Below are 12,785 nucleotides of genomic sequence, written 5' to 3' on the forward strand. Positions count from 1 at the left end.
TCATTAAATAGCTTATTCTGTTATTCAAATGTCAGATAAAAACAACTTGATCTGAGTATCTGAATCATAGTTGTATTTGTACTTTGTGGGATAGGTTTGGAATATGTGTGCGATATATTAAAATGTTAAATTATGTCTTCAGTATTAACTTGGAGTACCACTTAGGCAACAGAACTTTCCTTGTGTTGACAATATAGATTCAGCTATATATCAACTTACACATTGAAATCAATATTTACATGGTAATGCTGGTGTCAACCTTTATTAATGCACTTCAGTAAAATAAAGTACGTTATCGTAGGTTTGCCATGCGTTAAGCAGAAGACACTGCTCAGCATGTTCTTAAGTAACTCAGTTTTTCATGCCCAAACTCCTTTTATAGGGTAGAAGAAACTGTGTGTGCTGTGGAGCTAAAAATATTGCATATGCGGGATGTACTGTTCAAAACCAACCAAAAAACAAACTACAGAAATAGCTTATAAAATATTTACAAATCTTTGTTAACAAGGATTTTAATTAACAGGATACAAACATGAAACTTTCATGACACTAAATGAATCAATACAGGTTTTCTCTATATAATTATATATATAACTAAGAGCAAATCCTCACCCTCTCTATGGATGATGTGTAGAGGACTGCAAGAGCCTGAACAGCAGGTAGACTGAGAAAATGAAGACAAGTCAGTGGTCAGGATATTATTTCTGGTTCTGCTCTCCCTCCAAACCCCATTCAAACATTTAAGGCAATCTAATCCTTCTCCGTTTAGCTGAACTGTCGAGTTCTATTAGAGGACCTATCATCTTTAACAGACATAAATATATACTTGTAGTGTTGTCAATCTGCATTGAAGTTGATCTTCTTTATTTTGGTGGTTGTATGATGGTGAAAGGGCTTCCATTGCTGTGGCAATGCTTCTACTGCGGTTAAACCTGTCTCTGTATCACATTACCATAGTTCACCTTCAGTAAAAGAGTACTTTACATTGCTTTAGGACATAGTCATTATAGATTTTAAACTGCAATTCCCTGAACTAATTCTCAGAAGGTTTTGGATTTTACTTTCCCTGTTTCTTTTTTTTTTTTTTTTGCATAAAGAAAATAAAAATGAACAACAGAATGTTCATTTAATGTAAAGATCATCTTCAGCTATGTGATCATTTGACCCAGAGTTGTCTTATAGTTAGATTAAAAAGGAGCAATACCTCTAAGAAGAAATATAAAAGAAACATCTTTTGCTCTTAAAAATCATTGACAAAATAAGAATGAGAGCTATAATGCCCCATTAAACAAGGAAATTGTTTAATAAACTATCAGAATTCAGATACATTACTCCTGACTTTGAAAATAAAATTTTATTATGCATGTACAGTCTCAACAACACAGCTCAGACTCCCCTGAAATTATATTTGAAACATATAATTATCTATATTTTAATATTCTTGCATTCAAAACCAAAAAAATGATTCCATGCGAAGAAAATATTGATAGTAGAATATAAATTCACAGTTTCTTGTTATGAGCTGCAGGATGCTGTTAATAGACTGCAAGATATCAGGGAAGCTGAGAGGAAACAGGACTGCCTCCTCCAGGCCCAAACTGTGCAGGGGACTCAGGCATCCCCTGAGGCTCATGGGGGAGTGGAGGAGGCTGTCAACCCAGGAAGCTGGGAAATAGTAACAACAAAAAACAACAAAAAAAAGAGGGAGAGGACAATTAAAAACAAGGGGCTTCCTCCTAAAGCTGTTGTCCCCACCCAGAACCGCTTTGCTGTCCTCCAGGGGGCCAAAGGAGGAAGGGCACTTGCACCAGAAACAACCGGCTGGTGTACCAGTAAAGAAGATCACTACTGGTGCTGCCAGGAAAAAGAGATGGGTCATAGCGGTAGGGGACTCTACTTTGAAAGGGACAGAAGCACTCATCTGTCGACCTGACCCGGTCTCAGGGGAGGTGTGTTGCCTACCTGGGGCACGGATCAGGGATGTTGCAGAGAGGCTTCCTGCTCTAGTAAATCCCATGGACTATTACCCACTTCTAGTGATCCATGTGGGTGCTGGTGATGTTGATAGCAGTAGCCTGGAGAACATAAAAAAGAACTACAGAGCCCTGGGAGAGGTAGTTAGGGGCTGTGGAGCTCAGATTGTCTTTTTGTCAATTCTGCAGGATACAGGGGGAGACCTTAAAAAAGCTAGGAGGATTGGCCAGGTTAATAAATGGTTAAAAGGGTGGTGCCATAGTCAGGGGTTTGGGTGTCTTGAACATGGGGCACAGGTTAGTAGGCCAGGTCTACTGGGGGCTGGTAGAGCTGATCTGACAAAGAAGAGGAAGAGTGGTTTTGGTAGGAGGCTTGCCAGGCTGGTCAAGGTTTCTTTAAACTAGATGTGTTGGGGGAGGGGGGCATCATTCCATCCCAACACACCCAGTCAGTTGCCAGCACCTGTAATAGATGCTCAGAGCGATGCAGAGATATTCCAGCCACTCTAGCCAGTGAGCCGGCTTCCTTTGGAGCTCGGCTCAGATGCCTCTATACAAACGCCCGTAGCATGGGGAACAAACAAGAGGAATTAGAGGTGTGTGCATGACTGCGGGAGTATGATATAGTAGGCATCACAGAAACATGGTGGGATGGCTCCTACGACTGGAGTGTTGGAATGGAAGGTTACAGGCTCTTTAGAAAAGACAGGCCTGGCAGGCGGGGAGGGGGAGTTGCTATTTATGTTAGGGATAGGCTGGAGAGTATGGAACTCTGTCTGGGGACAGGTGAGCAGTCAACAGAGAGTTTGTGGGTCAGGGTTAAAGGGAGAACAGCGATGGGGGACATTATTGTGGGGATCTGTTACAGACTGCCTGATCAAGAGGAATCTGTGGATGAAGCGCTCTACAGACAGATAGGAAAAGGCTCATGCTCGCAGGCCCTTGTCCTCATGGGAGACTTCAATCACCCTACACATCTGTTGGAGTGAAGGTGCGGCCCGGCACAAGGAATCCAGGAGGTTCCTCAATTGTATGGAAGACAACTTCCTTCTGCAAGTAATAGAGGAGCCGACAAGGAGAGGTGCCATGCTTGACCTCATGCTCACCAACAGCGAAGGGCTGATTGGAAATGTGACGCTCCAGGGCAGCCTTGGATGCAGTGACCACGAGATGGTCGAATTTGAGATCCTCAGGACAGTGAGAAGAGCGTGCAGCAAGCTCACTGCAATGGACTTCAAGAGAGCAGACTTTGGCCTCTTCAGGAGCCTGCTTAGTAAGGTTCCATGGGATATAGCCCTAGAGGGCAGGGGGGCCCAAGACTGTTGGTTGATATTCAAGGATCACCTGCTACAAGCTCAGGAGTGTTGCATCGCAACTAGAAGGAAGTGCAGCAGGAGGGCCAGGAAACCTCCTTGGATGGATAAGGAGCTGCTCAGGAAAATTCAAAGAAAAAAAGAGGCCTATAGAAGGTGGAAGCAGGGACAGGCAGCCTGGGAAGAATACAGGGATGCTGTCTGGGAAGCTAGGGACCAGGTGAGGAAAGCTAAGGCCCAGTTAGAATTGAACTTGGCTGGGGATGTTAAGGATAATAGGAAGGGATTCTATAGGTACATAGCGAGTAAAAGACAGACTAGGAACAACATAGGCCCCCTTCGGAAGATATTGGGATATTTTCAAATATCAGTGTATTATTTCTCATTGTGTGCACTGAGACCACGATAACCTGTGCTCATGCTCAGTTTTGTGCTGTCAACATACCTCAGATCGTGTGTCAGTAATTGACTGTGTCAGTAATTGGCTGTGTCAGTAATTGGCTATGTCAGAAATTGTATGAAAAATCAAAGGAAGTATTATTTGTATTCAGCTTCTAATGTTGAAGAATCAAATTGTGTGTTCGCAATATGTGCATTGATATGCCATCATGTGATCTTAATGGGATCCTTATTTAAGAAATCAGAAGATAGATTATTTCCGACCTTGTCTTTCCGAAATAGTGGTATAAAAATATATTTTCAATAATGTCAACATCAGTCCATACTGAGAAAAAAAACCCTGAAACTAAAGCAATGACAAGCCTTGATGGTTGTATCAGATTTAATTTATATAGAATAGGAGTATCCCAGGAGTAGATCACCCTTACCCCCAATCCACCTTGCTCAGTGCTTATAAGAACTTGCCTCCTTAGCAATAAGGTAGTGATCAAAATGCCAATCAGTCTATAAATTTCTTCATGAATATTTAATTAGATTTAATTCAAGTAATGGTTAGAGAAATATCTTGTTTGCTTGTTTGTTTTGTTTAGACTCTAGAAGAGTAAATTCATCTGTTATGACCTCACAGACAATGAGTTTTGTAAGGTAAATACTCAACAGAAAAGAATCAGCTTAACCTAACTTATATACATGTGATGCCTTTGATCATATATTAATGTCAGATTTCCAAATAAAAATGGGAGCATTAAGACTGAAATATCTTTTAGACTGAATAATAACACTGAAATATCATTTAGACAGCTAAAAAGGGTCAGCTCTAAAGTTTTTCAATTCCAATGGAATTTATCACACTTGTTCAGCCTTTGAACAAATCTATTTGTCTTAGATTCTACATAAGAATAGATTGTGCCATTTGTAACAGTCACTGCCTGCAGGTTTTGAAGAGAAATTAAATTGTTTAACTATTTCTCTGAGTTTCTGGTATACACTGATGACACTGCAAGAATAAAATAGCATACTTTATGATATATATCAAAAAATTGAAGAGCTCTATTGAGGCTAGGAAATAGTCTCATACATTTCCATGCCCTGTAGGGAGTTTTTAATTAACAGATTTTTGATATATTGTCAAATCCCAAACAAGAAAATTTAAATGTGATATTTTCTAATTTAAAAATTGGACATTGATATTTAGCTTTAGTCATGATTCAAAGTTCTACTTAATGTAACTAAAGCTGGATTTAACCAAAGAAAGTGACATAATTCTAGAATAACCCAAGAATATGTCTACATCTATCTATGCTCAAGTTCTACTGGCCCCTGCTCTCAGAACACATAATGTTTTAGGGGAGATTTTAAAAAAGGGTTCCTGACATTTATATTGGTAGTTCTTAAGACCTGATTCTTAGCAACTGTGAAGGTTTTAGTTCTAGATCTTCCAGAATTGTTGCTGTTGAAGAAGTAAGTGTGAACAAGCTTTTGCAAAACTCAGTTCTGACTACACAGTTAATATATATTATTTATCTTATGTTGGTTGGATGTCTTTGAAACCACCAGATGCAGATAAAGGAAAATGTTATGAGCTGCCTCACATAACTAATGCAAAGATTAATTACAGTAAAAGGGACAAAACTGAACTGATTTCCACACTTCCAAATGTAGTAAGTGTATTCTTCAAAATAAATTATCACTGACTTGATGAGCTGAGAGACAGAACTGCATTTGCTGTGAACTGCCTTTATCTTCAAGACTGAGTATAAGAACGGTACATTTGCATAAAAATCTAAACTGTGGATCTCAACATTAACTGCTAATTGAATACTCCTGATTAACATTTTAATCCTTGAAAGCAATTACATTTTCTTCTGAAGCCATTTTTGATTGATTCCTTCAGTGAAGATGCTGAGAAGTCTTCGGAAATCATTTTAACAGAGTTAAACTGGTGCCTCTTAGCACATCACCCCCCTGGGAGTGGCTAATTAGGACTATTATCTATACTCAGGACTTTGGACTGGCTCCACATTCATATGAACCTATTTCTTTCCAGCACTGAGAACACAGCTGGCAATTGAAAGAAATGTGCTGATGTAGCAGGCTGGGCCAAGCAAGCACTGGGAACTTTTTAAGATAAACAATATGAACTGTAAAGAAAATAAGTGATTTCTATTTCAGCTTCTTCAGGAAGATAGACTCCTTCCTTTTCCCTCACTTTAAAGTGCAAAGGAACAAATGCAGTAGTTTATTATTTGAGATAAATTTGAGTGAAAATTTTTAACCACATTTTATTATGAAACTATAATCACCACACAAATAATTTACTATAAACAAGTAGGAGATTTAAAGAATAACACAGATTCTTGTGTGTGTGTGGTGTTATGGTTTTGATGATATGAACTACAGATCTATTTTTTTAATCTTTTTTTGTTTGTTTGTTTGTTGTTTTGGATGATTTTATTTAACTAGAAAATGAATTAGTTAAGCAGTCAGGAATTACCTGTTCAGTAGAATAGCACCCTTCACTCCACTCTGTACCTTAATCTTTATCTTTGTGCTTGTATAATTCTGGTGGCAATAGGGTTTTGCTGGATTTTGAACCCAAAGTCTAATTTGGGCAAAATTAAGAATCCTACATCTATGCCTTGTGAAGATGGGATCAGCGCACAATTTCTCAGCACTACCAAGAGACGGTTTCAACCATGTATTTTGGTATGATTTTTATTGTTTTAATAGCTAAAACTGACTTTCAACAGATATCTGCCTTTTTTATTGGGAATTCTGCACACTTTTGGCAGGAAAAATTATTTTATTTGGTGGAGTTTTCTTCTTGCAGCAGTGTACTTGCATCCTAGGAGAATGGATTTTAAACTAGCAGTATCCACTTTCTTTGAATGGTTACCATGGTTTAAATTCTAATCTCGAAAATCTCATTTAAAGTAGTGCCTGGATGATATTGCACTTCAGACTATCTAGATGAAATCAAATCTTTTTCTTTTTTTGTCTTCAAAAAGTACTCTTAACTTTCTAAGCTTATTTATATCCTCCAAATTAAGTGCAGCAAATTAAAGGGTAGGTCTTTTTATTTGCTCCAATACACTTTGAATAAAAACTTTGAAGTGCCTTTAAAGATTTTTGACCCTCACCATCATTAATTAAAGACTTCTGAAGTGCTTCTGTGATTCTCCAGTTTAGGTAAAATCTTTGTCTTGCGAGCAAAAAGATTCAGTATGAATATGTGCCTTCCTTATGACCACCAATTCTTAAATATTTTAAAGAGTTTTTTAAGAATCTTGATGTTAGAGATTTTTTGATTTGAGCTTAGAATCATAGAATCATAGAATACTTAGGGTTGGAAAGGACCTTAAGATCATCTAGTTCCAACCCCTCTGCCATGGGCAGGGACACCTCACAATAAACCATGCCACCCAAAGCTTTCTCCAACCGGGCCTTAAACACCACCAGGGATGGAGCATTCACAACTTCCTTCAGCAACCTGTTTGTCCTGGGTTCAGCAGCAGCAGTCATTTTTTCTACTTCTTAGTAGCTAGTGCAGCGCTGTGGTTTTGACTTTCGGCCTGGGAATAATACTGATAAAGCCGATGTTTTCAGTTACTGGTCAGAATGTTTACCCTGACCAAGGACTTTGTGAGTCTCATGCTCTGCCAGGGAGGAGGAGAAGCCAGGAGGAAGCAGGGACAGGACACCTGACCCAAACTAGCCAAAGAGGTATTCCATACCACAGCACGTCATGCCCAGGGATTTAACTGGGAGTTACCTGGAAGGGCACGTCCTTTTTCTCTGTCGGGCTCATTTCCGGTGGGTGGTATCGTATTCTCTTCCCTTGCTATTTCTCTTACCATTATTATTATTGGTGGTAGCAGTAGTGATTTGTGTTATACCTTAGTTACTGGACTGTTTTTGTCTCAACCTGAGGGAGTTACATTCTTTTGATTCTCCTCCCCATCACCCTGGGAAGGGTGGGGAGTATACTGCATAGTTCTGATTTACGGCCTGGGCTTAAACCACAACAGTCCTTTTTGGCGCCCAACGTGGGGCACGAAAGGTTGAGATAACGACAGAACTGACCGAGGCACAATGCTGATTTATTGGCTCTCAAAGTTGTTTCTCTTGATGTCACAGTTTCAGTATGCTGTAGCTTACTTACAGCCAGTATTTGCTGTGTTAGTGTTCATCAAGTGTGGGCCTTGGGCTGAGGTTCTTTGTTTCATTGTACTTTATGGTAATGGCTTGTAATACGGGAGGGCTCCGGCCGCACGGCAGGATGGACGTGGCCGTGGACTTGTACCTGGCCGTCCCACTGCTCTTCACTGTCCTGGCCCTCCTCCTCGCCTCCATCCTTGTAAGGCAGCAGGGAGCCGAGGGGGAGTGGCCCTGGGAGCCGGCGGCGGCCTGAAGCAGCCCAGGAGAGCGGCCCCGGGGACCAAGCAGCCACGGGAGCGGGGCCAGAGACTGGGAAGGAGCGGCTGCCGGTGGAGGAGGTTGGGGCGGTTGAGCAGAGGAAGTAGGTGGCTGCCAAGCAGCGGGAGGAGGCGGCAGAGGAGCTGAGCCCTGCGGCTGAGCCCAGCCCTGTGGTGGCCGAGAGCATCTCCCGGCAGCCGCCTGCTGAGCCCCACATGCCTGAGCCCCAGGAGGACGCAGGAGACCATGCAGCATTTCCCAGCAAGGCAGAGGAGGAAGATCTGGACTCAGAAAAAGAGAAGCTGGTGGTGAGAGAGAAGGCAAGCACAGCAGCTACACCAGCCCCAGTGACAAGTACAGCAGCATCATTTGAGAGTTCTGAAGGTTTTGAATGGCCTTTGGGTACCTTGGGACCTGCCTGCTGATTGTGATGGGGATCAGCGTGTTGGCACACACACAGAGTGTGTTCTACCCACGACCATTTTGTCTGATCTCAAAAGTTAAGCAGAGTCAGGTTTGAGTCTTGTCTGGGGTTAGACGGAGATATAGGAGGACCAAGAGGTTTTCCCCAAGGCTGGACAGTCATGAGTGTCACGGTGTGTGGGACAGTATGGGCAAGCGTCTGGTCCACTGGGCCTCTCCAGTGCTTTGGAAGCGTTGGAGATGGAAGGCAGCTGTATGGAGTCCCCAAAAACAAGTTGCAGCAACTGCTGAAGGGGAGGGTGAATTATTTTGAGCCTGGCAGGCCCGTGACACTTCAGGCCATCAGGGCAGAGATGCAACATAGAGATGGACTCATGATTGAGGGGTGGACTTAGCAATAGACACTATTGCCCAGGTTATTCACGAGTGTCAACCCTGCACACAGCCTTTCCTGCTCTGAAAAACTGCTACAAGAGATGGAGCCCAACATCATGGACCGAATGGACTCAGCAGCTTTATAGGGATTGGTCCATGAACTAAGATAAGAGTGCACTGAGATGAGAGTGAGGGTATATTGAAAATATGGGATATGAGCATGACGTGAATGGTATGGAATAAAAAGTGGATACTGTCCTGGTTCAGCAGCAGCAGTCATTTTTTCTCCTTCTTAGTAGCTAGTGCAGCGCTGTGGTTTTGACTTTCGGCCTGGGAATAATACTGATAAAGCCGATGTTTTCAGTTACTGGTCAGAATGTTTACCCTGACCAAGGACTTTGTGAGTCTCATGCTCTGCCAGGGAGGAGGAGAAGCCAGGAGGAAGCAGGGACAGGACACCTGACCCAAACTAGCCAAAGAGGTATTCCATACCACAGCACATCATGCCCAGGGATGTAACTGGGAGTTACCTGGAAGGGCACGTCCTTTTTCTCTGTCGGGCTCATTTCCGGTGGGTGGTATCGTATTCTCTTCCCTTGCTATTTCTCTTACCATTATTATTATTGGTGGTAGCAGTAGTGATTTGTGTTATACCTTAGTTACTGGACTGTTTTTGTCTCAACCTGAGGGAGTTACATTCTTTTGATTCTCCTCCCCATCACCCTGGGAAGGGTGGGGAGTATACTGCGTAGTTCTGATTTACGGCCTGGGCTTAAACCACAACACTGTTCCAGTGCCTCACCACCCTCACAGTAAAGAATTTCTTCCTTATATCCAATCTAAACTTCCCCTGTTAAAGTTTTAATCTGTTACTCCTTGTCCTATCACTACAGTCCCTAATGAATAGTCCCTCTCCAGAGTCCTTATAGGCCCCCTTCTGATACTGGAAGGCTGCTATGAGATCTCCACACAGCCTTATCTTCTCCAGGCTGAACAGCCCCAACTTTCTCAGGCTGTCTCCATACGGGAGGTGCTCCAGTCCCCTGATCATCCCTGTGGCCCTCCTCTGGACTTGCTCCAACAGTTCCATGTCCTTTTTATGTTGAGGATACCAGAACTGTACACAATACTCCAAGTGAGGTCTCACGAGAGCAAAGTAGAGGGGCAGGATCACTTCCTTCGACCTGCTGGTCATGCTCCTTTTGATGCAGCCCAGGATACTGTTGGCTTTCTGGGCTGTGAGTGCACACTGTCGGCTCATGTTAAGTCTCCCATTGACCAACACCCCCAAGTCCTTCTCTGCAGGGCTGCTCTGAATCTCTTCTCTGCCCAACCTGTAGCTGTGCCTGGCATTGCTCCAACACAGGTGTAGTTGTCATGGTTAAACTTCATCAGGTTGGCATCAGCCCACCTCGCAAGCGTGTCGAGGTCTCTCTGGATGGCATTCCTTCTCTCCGGCGTATCAACCGAACCACACAGCTTGGTGTCATTGGCAAACTTGCTGAGGGCGCACTCAATCCCACTGTCCATGTCATCGACAAAGATGTTGAACAAGACCAGTCCCAAACACCCATCCCTGAGGGACACCACTTGTTGCTGGTCTCTAGCTGGACACTGAGCCGTTGACTACAACTCTTTGCGTGCGGCCATCCAGCCAGTTCTTTATCCACTTAGAGGTCTACCTATCAAACTAATGTCTCTCTAATTTAGAGACAAGGATGTCATGTGGGACAGTGTTGAACGCTTCGCATAAGTCCAGGTAGATGACGTCAACTGCTCTACTCCTGTCCATCAGTTCCGTAGCCCCGTCATAGAAGGCCACCAAATTGGTCAGGCAGGATTTCCCCTTAGTGAAGCCATGTTGGCTGTCATCAACCACCTCCTTGTTTTTCATGTGCCTTAGCATGCCTTCCAGGAGAATCTGCTCCAAGAGTTTTCCAGGCACAGAGGTAAGACTGACTGGTCTGTAATTCCCCAGGTCATTCATTTTCCCCTTCTTGAAGATGGGGGTTATGTTTCCCTTTTTTCCAGTTGTTGGGAACTTCACCTAACTGCCATGATTTTTCAAATATGATGGAAACTGGTTTAGCAACTTCATTTGCCAGCTCCTTCAGGACCCGCTGATGCATTTCATCAGATCCCATGGACTTGTGTACGTTTAAGTTCTTAAGATGGTCTTGAACCAGATCCTCTCCTATAGTGGGCCCAAAGTCTTCATTCTCACAGTCCCTGCGTCTGCTTTCCTAGACTTGGGTGGTGTGGTCAGAGCCTTTGCCAGTGAAGACCGAGGCAAAGAAGTCATTAAGCACCTCAGCCTTCTCCAAATCCAGGGTAGCCAATTCTCCCGATAGCTTCTGGAGAGGGCCCATGTTGTTCCTAGTCTGTCTTTTATTCTCTACACACCTATAGAATCCCTCCCTGCTATCCTTCACATCCCCAGCCAAGTTTAATTCTAACTGGGCCTTAGCTTTCCTAACCTAGGCTATCCTTCACATCCCTAGCCAAGTTTAATTCTAACTGGGCCTTAGCTTTCCTAACCTGGTCCCTAGCTTCCGGGACAACATCCCTGTATTCTTCCCAGGTCGTCTGTCCTTGCTTCCACCTTTTGTAAGCCTCTTTTTTTCCCTTGAATTTTTCTCAACAGCTCCTTATCCATCCAAGGAGGTCTCCTGGCCCTCCTATTACACTTCCTTTTACTTGGGGCGCAACACTCCTGAGCTTGTTGCAGGTGATCTTTGAATATCAATGAACAGTCTTGGGCCCCCCTGCCGTCTAGGGCTATATCCTTTGTAAAAGCAGGTTCTTGAAGAGTCCAAAGTCTGCTCTCTTGAATTCCAGGGCAGTGTGCTTGCTGCATGCGCTTCAAGTTTGTTTCCAGTGTATTCATATGGATGCTTGTCCTGAGTGTTTTGAGGGTTTTTTTGATGTCTTTCTTTATTTTTCATTATTTAAGAGAGGTCAAACAAAAAGTATTACTTTGAGCTCAACAGTAGTTGTAGAATACAGTAGGGGAATGCATGAAGTGACACCAAGAGACAGTGATATCATGTAAAAAAAAAGTCTGATTTTCTACTGAGGTTATTCTAAGAAACAAGTTCAAGATTTCCAAACCCCAGGAAAATGAGAACAATACAGCATTTTGTGGCTTTAGTTAAGAGTATTGCCTCATTTAAAGGTAGTAGAGTTTCAAAGTAATATAACTCAGATAATTATTTTCATAGAAATCCAAGAGCTTATGTTTTAATCTTTCTTGCTAAGCTTACTTTAAAAGCCAATTTTATCAATAAATGTAAGTCAAGGGCACTTTTAATTTTAACGCTTGCTACCTTTCTTTCTGATCCTTGAATTTTGATTACTTTCTAATTGTTTTTTTGTATCAGCTTTTCTGAAAAGTATTATGAACCTTCCTCTCAAGTTATGTGATAATACTTGCATTATTAATGTTTTAAATTGTTCATTATAGAACATGCAGTGGAGAGGGAGAGGTTTCAAAATACTGATGTCTGTCATCTGAGTAGTTATTGCTTTGAGACCTCTGTTCTAATACCACTTGGAAGGGACTATCCAATAAAATAGATAAAATTGGAATAAGTGGTCACTAAGGGTGCTCAGTCTGTAGTGAGTACAAACTAGTAAGGTGAAGGTTAAGAAGCTTTATGTTTTGTTCCACTTTCTTCTAGGAAATGTCTATCTAAGTAATTATACTGGAAATTCTGATTTAGGTAACCAGTTCTAACTGGTTATTGTGTGAGACAGCAATAACAGCTCATCTTAATACATGCATCTGGGAATAACGTGATCTTATTAAGTATGCTGTTGCCATAGAAATTCCAAAGTGCTTTAATAATAAATCATAGAATCATTGAATCATAGAATGGTTTGGGTT

The sequence above is a fragment of the Psittacula echo genome (assembly GCF_963264785.1).
Source record: "Psittacula echo genome assembly, chromosome: 2".
Lineage (NCBI taxonomy): Eukaryota > Metazoa > Chordata > Aves > Psittaciformes > Psittacidae > Psittacula > Psittacula echo.